The sequence below is a fragment of the Scyliorhinus canicula genome, chromosome 6 (assembly GCF_902713615.1).
Source record: "Scyliorhinus canicula chromosome 6, sScyCan1.1, whole genome shotgun sequence".
Lineage (NCBI taxonomy): Eukaryota > Metazoa > Chordata > Chondrichthyes > Carcharhiniformes > Scyliorhinidae > Scyliorhinus > Scyliorhinus canicula.
In genome coordinates this window covers 104599340-104615058 of record NC_052151.1, presented here as the reverse complement: position 1 = coordinate 104615058, position 15719 = coordinate 104599340, and the positions used below count along the sequence as shown (strand labels likewise).

Below are 15719 nucleotides of genomic sequence, written 5' to 3'. Positions count from 1 at the left end.
GGTCCAGGAGGGGTAGGAAGGGTGGGCCGCATGGCGAGCGGGGTAGGCCTGGACATTACGAGCTGCGACCGTCATGGAGAGCACTAAGGTTTTTGTCTCCGCTAGGTCGAGCGTGGCCCCTTCCAGCAGTCGTTGTCGGATGGGGTCCGATGCAATCCCCGTTACGAACGCGTCGTGCATGAGGAGATTAGAATGTTCGGTGGCCGTAACGGCCTGACAGTCACAGTCCTGTACGAGTGGGATTAGAAGTCTTCGATAGACTCACCAGGGAGTTGAGAGCAAGTGGCGAATACATGCCTGGCGAAGATCATGTTCGCTTTCTGGGTGTAGTTCTCTTTTAGGAGTGTCATCACTTCCGCGTAATTCGGGGCATCCTGGATCAACGGGAACACGTTGGAGCTCAACCTGGAGTGTAAAACCTGAATCTTCTGAGCTTCCGTTGGCATGGGGTTCGCAGCATTGATGTAAGTCTCAAAACAAGCTAGCCAGTGATTAAAGTCCTTTCTGGCGTTGGGCGAGTGCGGATCCAGCTGCGGGCGATCTGGTTTGATTCTGATATCAATTTCTTAGAAAATCTGACTGTAATAAATTGATGCACGATCAATTGCACAAAAGACTCAGATTGGTACAACTGTGGCTTTATTACAGTCAGATGCGTGGCCTCCTACTGCAGCTGGCGAAATGGCAGATCAGAGGAGGACACGCATATTTATATGGCTCCTTGTGGGCGGAGCTAGCCGGCAGGGGCTTCAGGCGAACCTGTAGTGCAGGTCCTACCTTACATCCCCTAATACAGGTGCACACAGTGGTTCACCACAGCCCACACCTGTGGAAGTTCCCCCCACCCCCAGTCGAGGGTATCCCATCCCCACCGAGCACAGGGGCAGCAAGCCTAGCGCCCGGTCTCTTTGCCTGTGAGCAAAAATGGCTACTCACCTCCTCAGCTCTTCACAGAAGCCCTTCCGTCAGGTTCATGTTTTTAAAAAGCTGTATAAATAGGTGGGCACCTACTGCGGATGCTGATGAATGACAGGATGCCATTGGATGACGGGTGGCTCTCGATAATTGTATTGAAATGGGGCTTATGTGGTGATAATTGGTTTCTCGCCACACTACGGCGAGATCCCGATTTCGCCTACACGAGCAGGGCGGTTGCATTGCAAACTGTTTGGCGCCTGTTTTTTTGTCTCTCCCACTATTCACCGGCCTCGTTACCTTTGGCTGCGAGTGTAATGAGGCTGTGAAGATCGCGCCCCAAGCGTCATTCTGGGCGCGTTTCGCGGGTGATTCTTGTCAAGGTGCTTGGGTGCGATCCAGATCTGTTTCCACCCACACTTAGTCATTTTTCTTTGGAGCTTGAGGAGTTTCTCACTGAAAAATCACACACTTGGGGAGAACTAAAGACACCTGCACGACCAGATCCTTAGAGACCAGGGCACCATTTTTAAAGAGCTCTAAATCTCAAAGTGAGGTTGAGGGTCCCCCACACACCCACCCACAGACATCATGACTCCCCGCAGACCTGGGCAACATCCCCAGCCCTCTATCCTGAGGGGCAACTTTCCTCCCCTCTACCATCTCTAAAGGTCTTTGAGACGCTCCACACACCACCCAGACATGAGGAGGAGCTGGTCCCACAGCCATCCATCCTTGTAGGCATTGGTGAGAGTTCCCCACTGCAGGGCCGCTGATGGCCTCCTCACCTTTAAACTCCCTCCCTCCCCTTCATAACATGTGCCCTTTATAACCCCCTCTCTTTCATGGAAAGTCTCGGGTCCCACTCCTTGGCAGTGCCAATCTGGCACCTGGACACTGCCCCTGGCATGGCTAGGGTGCCAGGAACTGCCTTGCCCATGACAATCCAGGGGCACCAATGGTCTCTGAGCCCCCTGGTGTGACCGTTGTGTCTCGTTTCCGTTCTAGTTTCTGGGGGCCAGTACTAATTCGCACTGGAATGAGGAAACAGGCTGTGCATATTTAAATTATATTTAAATGGCTTATTTAAATATGGTTAACTGGATCATGGCCAGCAAGGATATGATCCAGATCTCGTTGGGTCCCGTGGGTGAGGTGTTCGTCGCTCATTTCTGGCCACTTCCGCTATGCACCCGACAAAACAGGATCAGTGCCGGGCGCAAAGCGATGGGAAAATCTCGTCCCAAGTTTTACTTATTCCCATGACATCAATGATTTTTCATCTGCTTACATTGCACCGTAAATGTTTTATTTTGATTCTCTAAACCTTACCCTTGTGGCAGTTGGCCTCGAAAGAAGTTTTAGTTAAAAATACGCTTCTAACATTGCATAAAAGGAGTGAGGTGAAAAGTGAATGACAGTAAATGTTGGCACATGCTGTCAATACAGAAGTGATTTATTCTTAAGTTGACGAGCAATTTTCTTAACCTTCACCTCTATTATATCTTGTCAGCTGGAAAAATCTGTCAGTTGCCTATCAATTTCCACATGCTTACTGTATATATTTTCAACTTTTGTCTTAAAAGCAAGAGAAGTGTGATGAGTGCATTCAGCTTTCTACACTGCTCTTTATTTTCCATTATGTCTTTAGAAACCTATTTGAAATGAAATCAGAAGTTATATCACTCCATGCAACTGGCTGGGTTTCATTCATAGACAGTTAATGTGATAGTAAGCGCATTCATAATTCTTTTTCTAAATCATCAAGATTGATCAATAAATGGACCACAAGTTAATACTCAGCCATATTGAGGTTTAAGGCATAGCCTTTGCTCTCAATATCAATATCAAGATGGCCCAAGAATCCTCAACTAAGTGAGAAAAAATAAGTACAGCAGCCCTGCTACTGATAGCTATCCAGTTTTAACAATATATGTAGATGATTAGTAGGGGGTTGAGATTCCCAGCACATTACTTTTAGCACATTAGTTAACATACTTCTATCAAATTCATGTTCATGTTACTTAAGCAGTGAGTCTCCACGATTTAATATGGTATGAAGGCATGAAACATTGCACTGGATGCTCACCCCCGTATCAGTGTGTTTGAAGTGGGTTCTCATGAAATGCCTGCTTGCCACCTTCCCGCTGCTGACCATCTCCCATTTTACATCGGGTGATAGGGGCATCCACAATTGAGCCTACTGAAGCCCAATTATTGGCCATTTAAGTGCCTCATCGTTTCCCCATGGCTAATTTATCCCCCCCCCCCCCCCCCCCCCCCCGGACACATTAGCCCTCATCTTTAATCTCCCAAATCTGTCCGTTCCCCACCCCCCCCCCCCCCCCCCCCGCCCTCTCTTGGGTGGACTTCCAACTGAGGAGTTCGACAGAAGGTGAGCATCCAGCAGAGGGCAGCAGAGCAGAGCTTCTGATTGGCTGTTCCGGGGAGATTTGCATACGTGCAGTGCGGTCAGCGTAAGTTGAAGGTGCACCTGCATTAGTGACCCGAGGAGTTCGACGGAAGGTGAGCATCCAGCAGAGGGCAGCAGAGCAGAGCTTCTGATTGGCTGTTCCGGGGAGATTTGCATACGTGCAGTGCGGTCAGCGTAAGTTGAAGGTGGTTTGTGAAGGGGCTGTTCTCGAGTGACAGCTTTACCCGAAACACTACTTACGTAGTGTCTCCCACCCATCCTCCTCCTCTAACCAAAAAAAAAAAAGCTCTGTCCGTTGGATTGCTAAACTAACAAGCTTTTTATTTTTATTTTTTTGTTTTTCAGTTGTTGGGAAGTTTGTCCAGTGGGAATGGAGGCTAGGGCAGTTGAATGTTCCTCCTGCAGAATGTGGGAGGAAAGGGTCACCTCTAGTGTCCCTTCTGACTACATCTGCGGGAAGTGCACCCAACTCCAGCTCCTCGAGAGCCGCATTAGGGACCTGGAGCTGGAGCTGGATGAACTTCGGATCATTCGGGAGGCGGAGGAGGTTATTGAGAGGAGTTATAGGGAGGTAGTCACACCTCAGGTAAAAGAAGAAAGTAGATGGGTTACCGTCAGGGGAGGGAGAGGGAACCGGCAGGCAGTGCAGGGATCCCCTGTGGTCGTTCCCCTCTATAACAAGTATACCGTTTTGAATACTGTTGCGGGGGACGACTTACCAGGGGTAAGCAATAGGGCGCAGGTCTCTGGCACAGAGTCTGTCCCTGTTGCTCAGACGGGAAGGGAGAAGAGGAACAGAGCACTTGTCATTGGGGACTCCATAGTTAGAGGAACAGACAGGAGGTTCTGTGGGAACGAAAGAGACTCACGGTTGGTATGTTGCCTCCCAGGTGCCAGGGTTCGTGATGTCTCTGATCGTGTTTTTGGGATCCTTAAGGGGGAGGGGGAGCAGCCCCAAGTCGTGGTCCACATAGGTACCAACGACATAGGTAGGAAGAGAGATGGGGATTTGAGACAGAAATTCAGGGAGCTAGGGTGGAAGCTGAGAGCTAGAACAAACAGAGTTGTTATCTCAGGGTTGTTACCCGTGCCACGTGCTAGCGAAGTGAGAAATAAGGAGAGAGAGGAGTTGAACACGTGGCTACAGGGATGGTGCAGGAGGGAGGGTTTTGGTTTCCTGGATAATTGGGGCTCATTCTGGGGTAGGTGGGACCTCTACAAACAGGATGGTCTTCACCTGAACCAGAGGGGTACCAATATCCTGGGGGGGAGATTTGCTAGTGCTCTTCGGGGGGGTTTAAACTAATTCAGCAGGGGGATGGGAACCTAAATTGTAGTCCCAGTGTACAGGATGTTGAGAGTAGTGAGGTCAGGGATAGGGTTAAAAGTTCGAAAGAGGGCACCGGCAAGCAGGACGCTGGTTTGAAGTGTGTCTACTTCAACGCCAGGAGCATCCGGAATAAGGTGGGTGAGCTTGCAGCATGGGTTGGTACCTGGGATCTCGATGTTGTGGCGATTTCGGAGACATGGGTAGAGCAGGGACAGGAATGGTTGTTGCAGGTTCCAGGATTTAGATGTTTCTGTAAGAACAGAGAAGATGGTAAAAGAGGGGGGGGTGTGGCATTGTTAATCAAGGAAAGTATTACGGCGGTAGAAAGGACGCTTGAGGACTCGTCTACTGAGGCAGTATGGGCCGAGGTTAGGAACAGTAGAGGCGAGGTCACCCTGTTGGGAGTTGTCTATAGACCTCCAAATAGTCCCAGAGATGTCGAGGAAAGGATTGCAAAGATGATTCTTGACAGGAGCGAGAGTAACAGGGTAGTTGTTATGGGGGACTTTAACTTTCCAAATATTGACTGGAAATACTATAGTTCGAGTACTATAGATGGGTCAGTTTTTGTGCAGTGTGTGCAGGAGGGTTTTCTGACACAGTATGTAGACAGACCAACAAGGGGCGAGGCCACATTGGATTTGGTACTGGGTAATGAACCCGGCCAGGTGTTAGATTTAGATGTAGGTGAGCACTTTGGTGATAGTGATCACAACTCGGTTATGTTTACTTTAGCAATGGGCAGGGATAGGTATATACCGCAAGGCAAGAATTATAGCTGGGGGAAAGGCAATTATGATGCTATTCGGCAAGATTTAGGAGGTATAGGATGGGGGAGGAAACTGCAGGGGATGGGTACAATCGAAATGTGGAGCTTTTTCAAGGAACAGCTACTGCGTGTCCTTGATAAGTATGTACCTGTCAGGCAGGGAGGAAGTTGTCGAGCAAGGGAGCCGTGGTTTACTAAGGAAGTTGAAGCACTTGTCAAGAGGAAGAAGAAGGCTTATGTTAGGATGAGACATGAAGGCTCAGTTAGGGCACTTGAGAGTTACAAGTTAGCCAGGAAGGAACTAAAGGGAGAGTTAAGAAGAGCGAGGAGAGGACACGAAAAGTCGTTGGCGGATAGGATCAAGGAAAACCCTAAGGCTTTCTATAGGTATATCAGGAACAAAAGAATGACTCGAGTAAGATTAGGGCCAATCAAGGATAGTAGTGGAAAGTTGTGTGTGGAATCAGAGGAGATAGGGGAAGCATTAAATGGATATTTTTCGTCAGTGTTTACACTGGAGAAAGACAATGTTGTCGAGGAGAACACTCAGGTTCAGTCGACCAGGCTAGATGGAATTGAGGTTCAAAAGGAGGAGGTGTTAGCAATTTTAGAAAATGTCAAAATAGATAAGTCCCCTGGACCAGATGGGATTTATCCTAGGATTCTCTGGGAAGCCAGGGAGGAGATTGCAGAGCCTTTGTCCTTGATATTTATGTCGTCTTTGTCGACAGGAATAGTGCCGGAAGACTGGAGGATAGCAAATGTTGTCCCCTTGTTCAAGAAGGGGAGTAGAGACAACCCTGGTAATTATAGACCTGTGAGCCTTACTTCGGTTGTGGGTAAAATGTTGGAAAAGGTTATAAGAGATAGGGTTTATAATCATCTTGAAAAGAACAAGTTGATTAGCGATACGCAACACGGTTTTGTGAAGGGTAGGTCATGTCTCACAAACCTTATTGAGTTTTTTGAGAAGGTGACCAAACAGGTGGATCAGGGTAAAGCTGTTGATGTGGTGTATATGGATTTCAGTAAGGCGTTTGATAAGGTTCCCCACGGTAGGCTATTGCAGAAAATAAGGAAGTATGGAATTGAAGGTGATTTAGCGGTTTGGATCAGTAATTGGCTAGCTGAAAGAAGACAGAGGGTGGTGGTTGATGGCAAATGTTCATCCTGGAGTTCAGTTACTAGTGGTGTACCGCAAGGATCTGTTTTGGGGCCACTGCTGTTTGTCATTTTTATAAATGACCTGGAAGAGGGTGTAGAAGGATGGGTTAGTAAATTTGCAGATGACACGAAGGTCGGTGGAGTTGTGGATAGTGCTGAAGGATGTTATAGGATACAGAGGGACATAGATAAGCTGCAGAGCTGGGCTGAGAGGTGGCAGATGGAGTTTAATGCGGAAAAGTGTGAGGTGGTTCACTTTGGAAGGAGTAACAGGAATGCAGAGTACTGGGCTAATGGCAAGATTCTTGGTAGTGTAGATGAACAGAGAGATCTCGGCATCCAGGTACATAAATCCTTGAAAGTTGTCACCCAGGTTAATAGGGCTGTTAAGAAGGCATATGGTGTGCTAGCCTTTATAAGCAGGGGGATTGAGTTTCGGAACCACAGGGTCATGCTGCAGCTGTACATAACTCTGGTGCGGCCACACCTGGAGTACTGCGTGCAGTTCTGGTCACCACATTATAGGAAGGATGTGGAAGCTTTGGAAAGGGTTCAGAGGAGATTTACTAGGATGTTGCCTGGTATGGAGGGAAGGTCTTACGAGGAAAGGCTCAGGGAATTGAGGTTGTTTTCGTTAGAGAGGAGAAGGCTGAGAGGTGACTTAATAGAGACATATAAGATAGTCAGAGGGTTAGATAGGGTGGACAGTGAGAGTCTTTTTCCTCGGATGGTGATGACCAACACGAGGGGACATAGCTTTAAATTGAGGGGTGAGAGATATAGGACAGATGTCAGAGGCAGTTTCTTTACTCAGAGAGTAGTAGGGGTGTGGAACGCCCTGCCTGCAACAGTAGTAGACTCGCCAACTTTAAGGGCATTTAAGTGGTCACTGGATAGACATATGGATGAAAATGGAATAGTGTAGGTCAGATAGGCTTCAGATGGTTTCACAGGTCGGCGCAACATCGAGGGCCGAAGGGCCCGTACTGCGCTGTAGTGTTCTATGTTCTATGTTCTATGTTCTATGATTTTCAGCAGGAGTGGCGGGGAACACGTCACCCCATAAAATCCAACCCAAAGTGTTTAGGACAACACTGAGAAGAATTTTAGCCTCCAAATGAAACCAGGATGGGGTTCAAGTCAAATAAACAGTTAGAAATCTGTACTCAAAAATCAGGTCATTCTTAAGAAATGGATTCCAATTCTCTACCCACGCAAAGGGCAGCATGGTGGCCTAGTGGTTAGCACAACCGCCTCACGGCGCTGAGGTCCCAGGTTCGATCCCGGCTCTGGGTCACTGTCCGTGAGGAGTTTGCACATTCTCCCCGTGTCTGCATGGGTTTTGCCCCCACAACCCAAAAATGTGCAGAGAAGGTGGATTGGCCACGCTAAATTGCCCCTTAATTGGAAAAAATAATTGGGTAATCTAAATTTTAAAAAAAAATAAAAAATTCTCTACCCACACATAATGTTGCACTAAAGCAGACTTTCATCTCTGTTTCCGTAGCTAGTAATTCCTGGAACAGGTCGCCATGGCTTATAACTTGAGGGGCGCCACGTCACAGCAAAGTGTGGCTGACCAGGAGTCCCTTCCACCATTGGTGTGTTGAGAGGATTTGCAGGTTTCAATACTCAATGTTTTACATTATGAAGGCACCCAAGGAATGGATACTATGACAAAATACCAGGGAGGCTACTAACCACCATAACCAAGAATGGGTCATGAATAACATGAATCACAACAATATGAATACGAGAATAACATGGTAAACACAAAAGGTTTACATCAACATGTTTATGATAATAACTCAAATAATTCAACTTTCATTTGCACCGATAAGATTATTGGCTAGAAGTAGGATCAAGGAAAACCCAAAAGCTTTCTATAGGTATGTCAGGAATAAAAGAATGACTAGGGTAAGAGTAGGGCCAGTCAAGGACAGTGGTGGGAAGTTGTGTGTGGAGGCTGAGGAGATAAGCGAGATACTAAATGAATACTTTTCGTCAGTATTCACTCAAGAAAAAGATAATATTATGGAGGAGAATGCTGAGACCCAGGCTATTAGAATAGATGGCATTGAGGTGCGTAGGGAAGAAGTGTTGGCAATTCTGGACAAGGTGAAAATAGATAAGTCCCCGGGGCCGGATGGGATTTATCCTAGGATTCTCTGGGAAGCCAGGGAAGAGATTGCTGAGCCTTTGGCTTTGATTTTTAGGTCATCATTGGCTACAGGAATAGTGCCAGAGGACTGGAGGATAGCAAATGTGGTCCCTTTGTTCAAGAAGGGGAGTAGAGATAACCCCGGTAACTATAGGCCGGTGAGCCTAACGTCTGTGGTGGGTAAGGTCTTGGAGAGGATTATAAAAGATACGATTTATAATCATCTAGATAGGAATAATATGATTAGGGATAGTCAGCATGGTTTTGTGAAGGGTAGGTCATGCCTCACAAACCTTATCGAGTTCTTTGAGAAAGTGACTGAACAGGTAGACGAGGGTAGAGCAGTTGATGTGGTGTATATGGATTTCAGTAAAGCGTTTGATAAGGTTCCCCACGGTCGGCTATTGCAGAAAATACGGAGGCTGGGGATTGAGGGTGATTTAGAGATGTGGATCAGAAATTGGCTAGTTGAAAGAAGACAGAGAGTGGTAGTTGATGGGAAATGTTCAGAATGGAGTTCAGTTACGAGTGGCGTACCACAAGGATCTGTTCTGGGGCCGTTGCTGTTTGTCATTTTTATAAATGACCTAGAGGAGGACGCAGAAGGATGGGTGAGTAAATTTGCAGACGACACTAAAGTCGGTGGAGTTGTAGACAGTGCGGAAGGATGTTGCAGGTTACAGAGGGACATAGATAAGCTGCAGAGCTGGGCTGAGAGGTGGCAAATGGAGTTTAATGTGGAGAAGTGTGAGGTGATTCACTTTGGAAAGAATAACAGGAATGCGGAATATTTGGCTAATGGTAAAATTCTTGGTAGTGTGGATGAGCAGAGGGATCTCGGTGTCCATGTACATAGATCCCTGAAAGTTGCCACCCAGGTTGATAGGGTTGTGAAGAAGGCCTATGGTGTGTTGGCCTTTATTGGTAGAGGGATTGAGTTCCGGAGCCATGAGGTCATGTTGCAGTTGTACAAAACTCTAGTACGGCCGCATTTGGAGTATTGCGTACAGTTCTGGTCGCCTCATTATAGGAAGGACGTGGAAGCTTTGGAACGGGTGCAGAGGAGATTTACCAGGATGTTGCCTGGTATGGAGGGAAGATCTTATGAGGAAAGGCTGATGGACTTGAGGTTGTTTTCGTTAGAGAGAAGAAGGTTAAGAGGTGACTTAATAGAGGCATACAAAATGATCAGAGGGTTAGATAGGGTGGACAGCGAGAGCCTTCTCCCGCGGATGGAGGTGGCTAGCACGAGGGGACATAGCCTTAAATTGAGGGGTAATAGATATAGGACAGAGGTCAGAGGTGGGTTTTTTACGCAAAGAGTGGTGAGGCCGTGGATTGCCCTACCTGCAACAGTAGTGAACTCGCCAACATTGAGGGCATTTAAAAATTTATTGGATAAGCATATGGATGATAAGGGCATAGTGTAGGTTAGATGGCCTTTAGTTTTTTTTTCCATGTCGGTGCAACATCGAGGGCCGAAGGGCCTGTACTGCGCTGTATCGTTCTATGTTCTATGTTCTATGTTTCCTCAAAGCCGTTCCCACTCCACCGAAACATTGCCAGGAGTATGGTGAAAAACCAACTTACCAACCTAGTTACAACAATTAAGTGGTCCCATCTCCGAGGCCATTCCTGGCCACTATCCTTGCAGCAGATTAGCATCAAAACAGGTGTTGCCAGCTTTTGAGTCTTTCTTTAAATTGATGCTTAAAAATGTTTAAAGACTATTTACTTCTATGCTCAGCAGACCCCTAAATAACAGTCAAGTCAATTAAGCACAAATGCTCACTACACTTGAAAAATAGCCCTTGGGCAAAGTGTCAGGAACTGCAGTAATCATGGGCCTGTGCCCCATAACAAATTACTGCCTTCAGAAGAGAAGCAAAGAAAAAAAGCAGTCGGAAACTTAGAAGGGAAATTATAAAATATAAATTTTGACCTTTGTTTAATTCATGTTGAGTGTCCATATGAAATGAAAACCATCTAGAACACCTACACAGGGTGTAATACATCAATTTTTCAAGGAAGTCTCAATCTTTCTTGTTGACAAATACAATTTACAACCTATAAATTTGCACCACTAGGAATAAATAGGCTTATTCTAAAGAATATAAGTTTTCATGTTAGTAGAAATTATGAGTTCTTTTCTATTTTTACACTACAACTGAATGAAAATCATAATAAGCTGTCATCTGAGCACCATCATAGGACATATTCCTGTTCAAGATATCATTTTTGTCAGGCACGTTGGGTGGCTTCTTTCTCGTGTTCTTATGTTTTATTCCTCTATTTATCTGTTACAAGTACCGATACGGGAATCTTTTCACCTCTTCCCACAAGCTCAATTCAAAACACAAGCAATTACTTGTTGTCAATTCATTTGTGCATCACTTCCACTCTTGCTGTTATCGTTTTGTTTCATCTAACTTCTTAATTTTCATCTAAGCTGTGGCGATGGCTAATTTTTGCTCTTCCTAATCAGTTTCCACAAGAGTGTATTTGTACACATTAAGCCGACACTTGCACATCAAGTTGAAGTGGCTTTGGGTAGAAATCGACATGACTTCTGGCAGCGGCCATGTTCTGATCGGTCGCACACAGGGTGGCTCCTGCGTGGAGGTGATGGTGTTTGGAATTTTTCGCCCATTCGAGGGGTGATTTTTGGTGTCAAATTGCGCGGAGAGAGGTGGATGGTGGATTCTACCCCCCCACCCGTCGGATGACAATGGACTGCCAGACTCAGCAGAAGGCGGTGACAGCCCCATCCCAGGAGTTGGAGGAGCATCGTGCAGCATCAGTGGGAAAGATGGCGGAGGGAGATGAGTCATCGTCGATGGCCACATCGCAGATGGAGTAGCTTATGAGCTTCATTAAAGATGAGTTTTGACATTAGCACAAGGACATTCAGGGAGACTGGTCGAGAGCAATTGAGGGAGTGGTAGCATTTCTTGGTGGGTTTCTGGAGCGAATGGAATACCTGGAGGTACAGGGTGCGACAATAAAATAAGTGGAGAAGACGACCTCAGACCAGAGTGACCGAATCGTCTCCTTGGAAGCAGATATGTCGATGTTGGGGGAAATGTGTTAAGGTGCTGTGGGCGAGGGTCAACGACCAGGCAGTAGAATTTGCGCTTCATGAGTTTGCTGGAGGGAGGGGAGGGAATGAGTGCCACCAGCTACGTGATGAGGATGTTTGAGCAGCTGCTGGAGGAGAAGGTATTTGGGAGGGCTCCCAAAGTGGATCGGGCCCACTGGTCCCTGAGACAGAAGCAGAGGGCGGGGGAGCCACCCTGGGCTGTGATTGTGCGTATGCACAAGTTTCAAGATAAAGAGAAGATTCTGAGGTGGGCCAAGGCAACTTGAGACTGTAGCTGGGAAGGGAGTCGGGTCCGGATATAATCAAGACATTGGGGCTGACCTGTTCAAGAGGTGGGCAGATGTTCAACAGGGCTAACGCAGCACTCTATCGGAGCAGGGTTCGGTTTGGGGTGTTGCACTCGGCCAGGTTGTGGGTAACATTCGAGGGCAAGGAACATTTTCAGACACCAAAAGTGGTCAATGGCTTTGTCCAAGAGCACAAGTTGGGGGAGAGGTAGGGTTGGGATACTTTGTAAGGTTCGCAGTTTGTCGGGGGCATGTTTACTGATGTAATAATTTTGTATCTAAGTGTGTTGTTTTTGTTTATGTGCACTTTCTAATGTTAGGGTTTGGCCAATATCTTGGAAGGTGTGTCAGGTGGGGGGGGAGAGCATGAGGGGTCAAAGAGGAGAGTGGAGGGAGTAAATGGAGTGGGGGGATAGGTGTGCTGGAGGTGAGGTTGTTTGTTTGGGTCTCCATGCAGGGGCCATCACGATAGCGAGGTGTGCTGCAGTTGGGAGCCACTGGGGGAGGGGGTTAGGTCAATGACGCAGTTGTTTTTCAAGGTAGACCAAGGGGAAGAGGGAGGTGTGGCCATTTTGGGTGGCACAAGTAGTTTGGAGCGGGAAAGGTAGATGGACCATAGGCTAGGGATGATGGCAGACCTTAGCAGAAGGAGGGAAAGGGGAGTGGAAGCCCCCGGTGGTTGCCTGGAATGTCCAGGGGCTAAATGGGCAGGTTTAAAGGTCAAGAGTATTTGTGCATTTAAAAAGTCTAAAGGCAGAGGTGGTTTTCCTGAAGGAAATGCATTTATAGATAAAGGACTAAACGCGACTGAGGAGAATGTGGGTTCAGTAAACGTTCCACTCGGGGGTTTGAATCAGTCAAGGGTGTTGTGACCCTGTTCAGTAAAAAGGTAACTTTTGAAGTGTCACGGGTGGTGCAGGGCCTGGGGGTCGGTTTGTCATGGAGAGTGGGCTATTGATGATTCTGGTCAATGTGTACCCACCCAATTGGGGCAATGAAATGAAATGAATGAAATGAAAATCGCTTATTGTCACGAGTAGGCTTCAATGAAGTTACTGTGAAAAGCCCCTAGTCGCCACATTCCGGCGCCTGTCCGGGGAGGCTGGTACGGGAAGCACAAGTCGATGGTTAGGGCAGTTAGGGGTATTTACGGGACAGATGGGAGGGATTGATCCATGGAGATTGAGGCACCCAGGGGAAGAGACCGGAATGGGGATTTTATTTGGGATTACTCGCAGTGATAAGGTGTGATTGGCCACAAAGAATTACGTGAAATGTAATCAGAATTGGGAGGTCTCAGCAGCCATGTTCTGGGTGGCAATGAAGAAGGTGGTTGGGGGAAGGCACCGGTGCCAGATGGTTTCCCGGACAAGTTTTACAAAATGTTTTGGAGGAATTGGCCCGGCAACTTCTGAGTGTGTTTAAGGAGACACTGGAGAGGGGAGATTTGCTGGCTACAATTGTCACAGGCCTTGAATTCTTTAATTCCTAAACATAAGAATCTGTTGGCCCATGTTGTTGCTAAATATGGATGTGAAGAGATTGGCCAAGGTGCTGGCAAGGCGATTGGAGAGATGTGTGCTGGAGGTGGTATCAGAAGATCAGACAGGGTCCATGAAGGAGCAGCAGCTGTTGAGCACCGTTAGGAGGCTATTGAATGTGGTCATGACCCCATCATGCAGCAGGATGCCGGAGATGATAGTGTCAATGGACGAGGAGAAGGCTTTTGACTGAGTTGCGTGACGGTACTTGTTCAAAGTTTGGGTTTGGGCCGACATTTGTGGCGTGAGTACATATACTCTATGCATCCCCATGACAAGTGTGTGAATGAATGGGTTGGGCTCGAAGTACTTTAGGCTGCACAGGAAAACGTGGCAAGAGTGCCCTTTGTCACCCCTATTGTAATTGGCGATAAAGCCTTTGGTCATTGAACTCCGTGCATCGAGGGAAAAGAGGGGGAAGGTGTATAGGGTGTTGTTGTACACCTATGACTTATTGTTAAAGGTGGCAGACCCATTGGAGAGTATGGGAAGAATTATAACATTAATGGATAAATTTGGGGGCCTTCTCGAAAAGATCAAGGGCAGCTGGGAAGAAGAGTTGGGGACCAAGCTAGGGTGGGGGGTATGGAGTGAGATATTGCGGAGTCCTCATGTTCAAGGATCAGTCTCATGGGAAGCGATGTTTAAGGCTCTAATAGAGATAGTGGGGTTCCAAGTAGGGTCGTGCCCCTTTGTGATGGGGTGGCGTGGGGGTTTCTAAGGGCATAAATGTTACAAACTGTGTAAGGACTGTGTTTGTGGGTGGTTTTTGTAACCCAACTTCGTTTGAGTTTAGAATAAAAATGTAATTTAAAAAAAAGGAGAAATAAACGCAAAAATTGTATTATAAAACTCGAGAGTCGGATCCCAATCTGACTCCCAAATGCCGTATTTTACAGTACCAACTTTTTTCTCCTGTACGCTGCTTTGACTTATTTAACATTTTGAGTCGATTTTAGATGTTGACGTGCCTTATGAATAAATCCAAGCAAACACAATGCCTCATACCAAAATATCTGCAGTCACATCACGTCATTCCTTCACGGCTGTGTTCAAGCTGGAAGTCGTGAAATATGGAGAAGAAAATGACGGGGACATGGCTACTCATCGCAAAGATGGAGTCGGCGAGAAAAATGTTGGAGTGATGCAAGGTGAAGCATGTGTTGCATATATTAAATTCTAAAAGAATGGATGTCATATCCACTTTCTCCTTATATTAAAATTATAGAGATGGGAATGGAGATCTGTGACAATTCAGTATTTTTTTGACTTATTTTCTGCAGAACTCAGTTGGAAAAAGATATACTCTGCTTTTAAAATAATACACATTGTGAACTATATGAAAGGGCAACAAAAATATTTACTTCCCCAGAGGCTACATAATAAACTATTTATTAATTTTTCTGGATGATCAGGAATCATCTTTCATTCAGTGGATTGAGAAACACTTGGAGCTGGATTCTCTGATCGCCAATGCCGAAATTGCGTTCGGCGATCAGCCGGAGAATCCACTTTTACGTTGGAATCGGGGAAAGTGCCGTTTTTCCGATGCTCAGCCATCTCAAAAATGGCGTATTCGAGGAGTATGCCGCACCCGAGGCCCTCCCCCGATGCTCCGCCCTCGATGGGCCGAGTCCCCAACGGCGGGGCCCCACTACTCTTCTGTAGATTTCTCCACAAGTAATTCTTTCCTGTCTACTGTGGCCAGATCCTGCCTTATTTTACTAAAATCCGCTCTTCCCCAATCCACAACCTTTTTTTTCAACTTGTCCATTTCTTTGACAATAACAAACTTAAATTGTATCACGTTGTGGTCACCAAATGAAGGAAAAGTGGAGCAAAGCAACGGAGGAATTAGTGGAGTGCAGAAAGTGCAGGGTGGAGTTAAAGAAAGTTATTAGGAGAGCAAAGAGGAGATAAGAGAAAGCTCTGGTTGGTAAAAGTATGAAAAATCCCAAGATGTTCTTTAACTATATCAATGGGAAGAGGATAACCAGGGAACCAGGGAAAGAGTAGGA

The 15719-nt window shown here is 46.6% G+C and overlaps 1 protein-coding gene across 5 annotated transcripts in view; it reads right to left on the bottom strand.

Moving 5' to 3' along the window:
* lama2 (laminin, alpha 2) overlaps positions 1-15719 on the bottom strand; it is a 607521-nt gene that overhangs the window by 432748 nt on the left and 159054 nt on the right. The window lies entirely within an intron of this gene.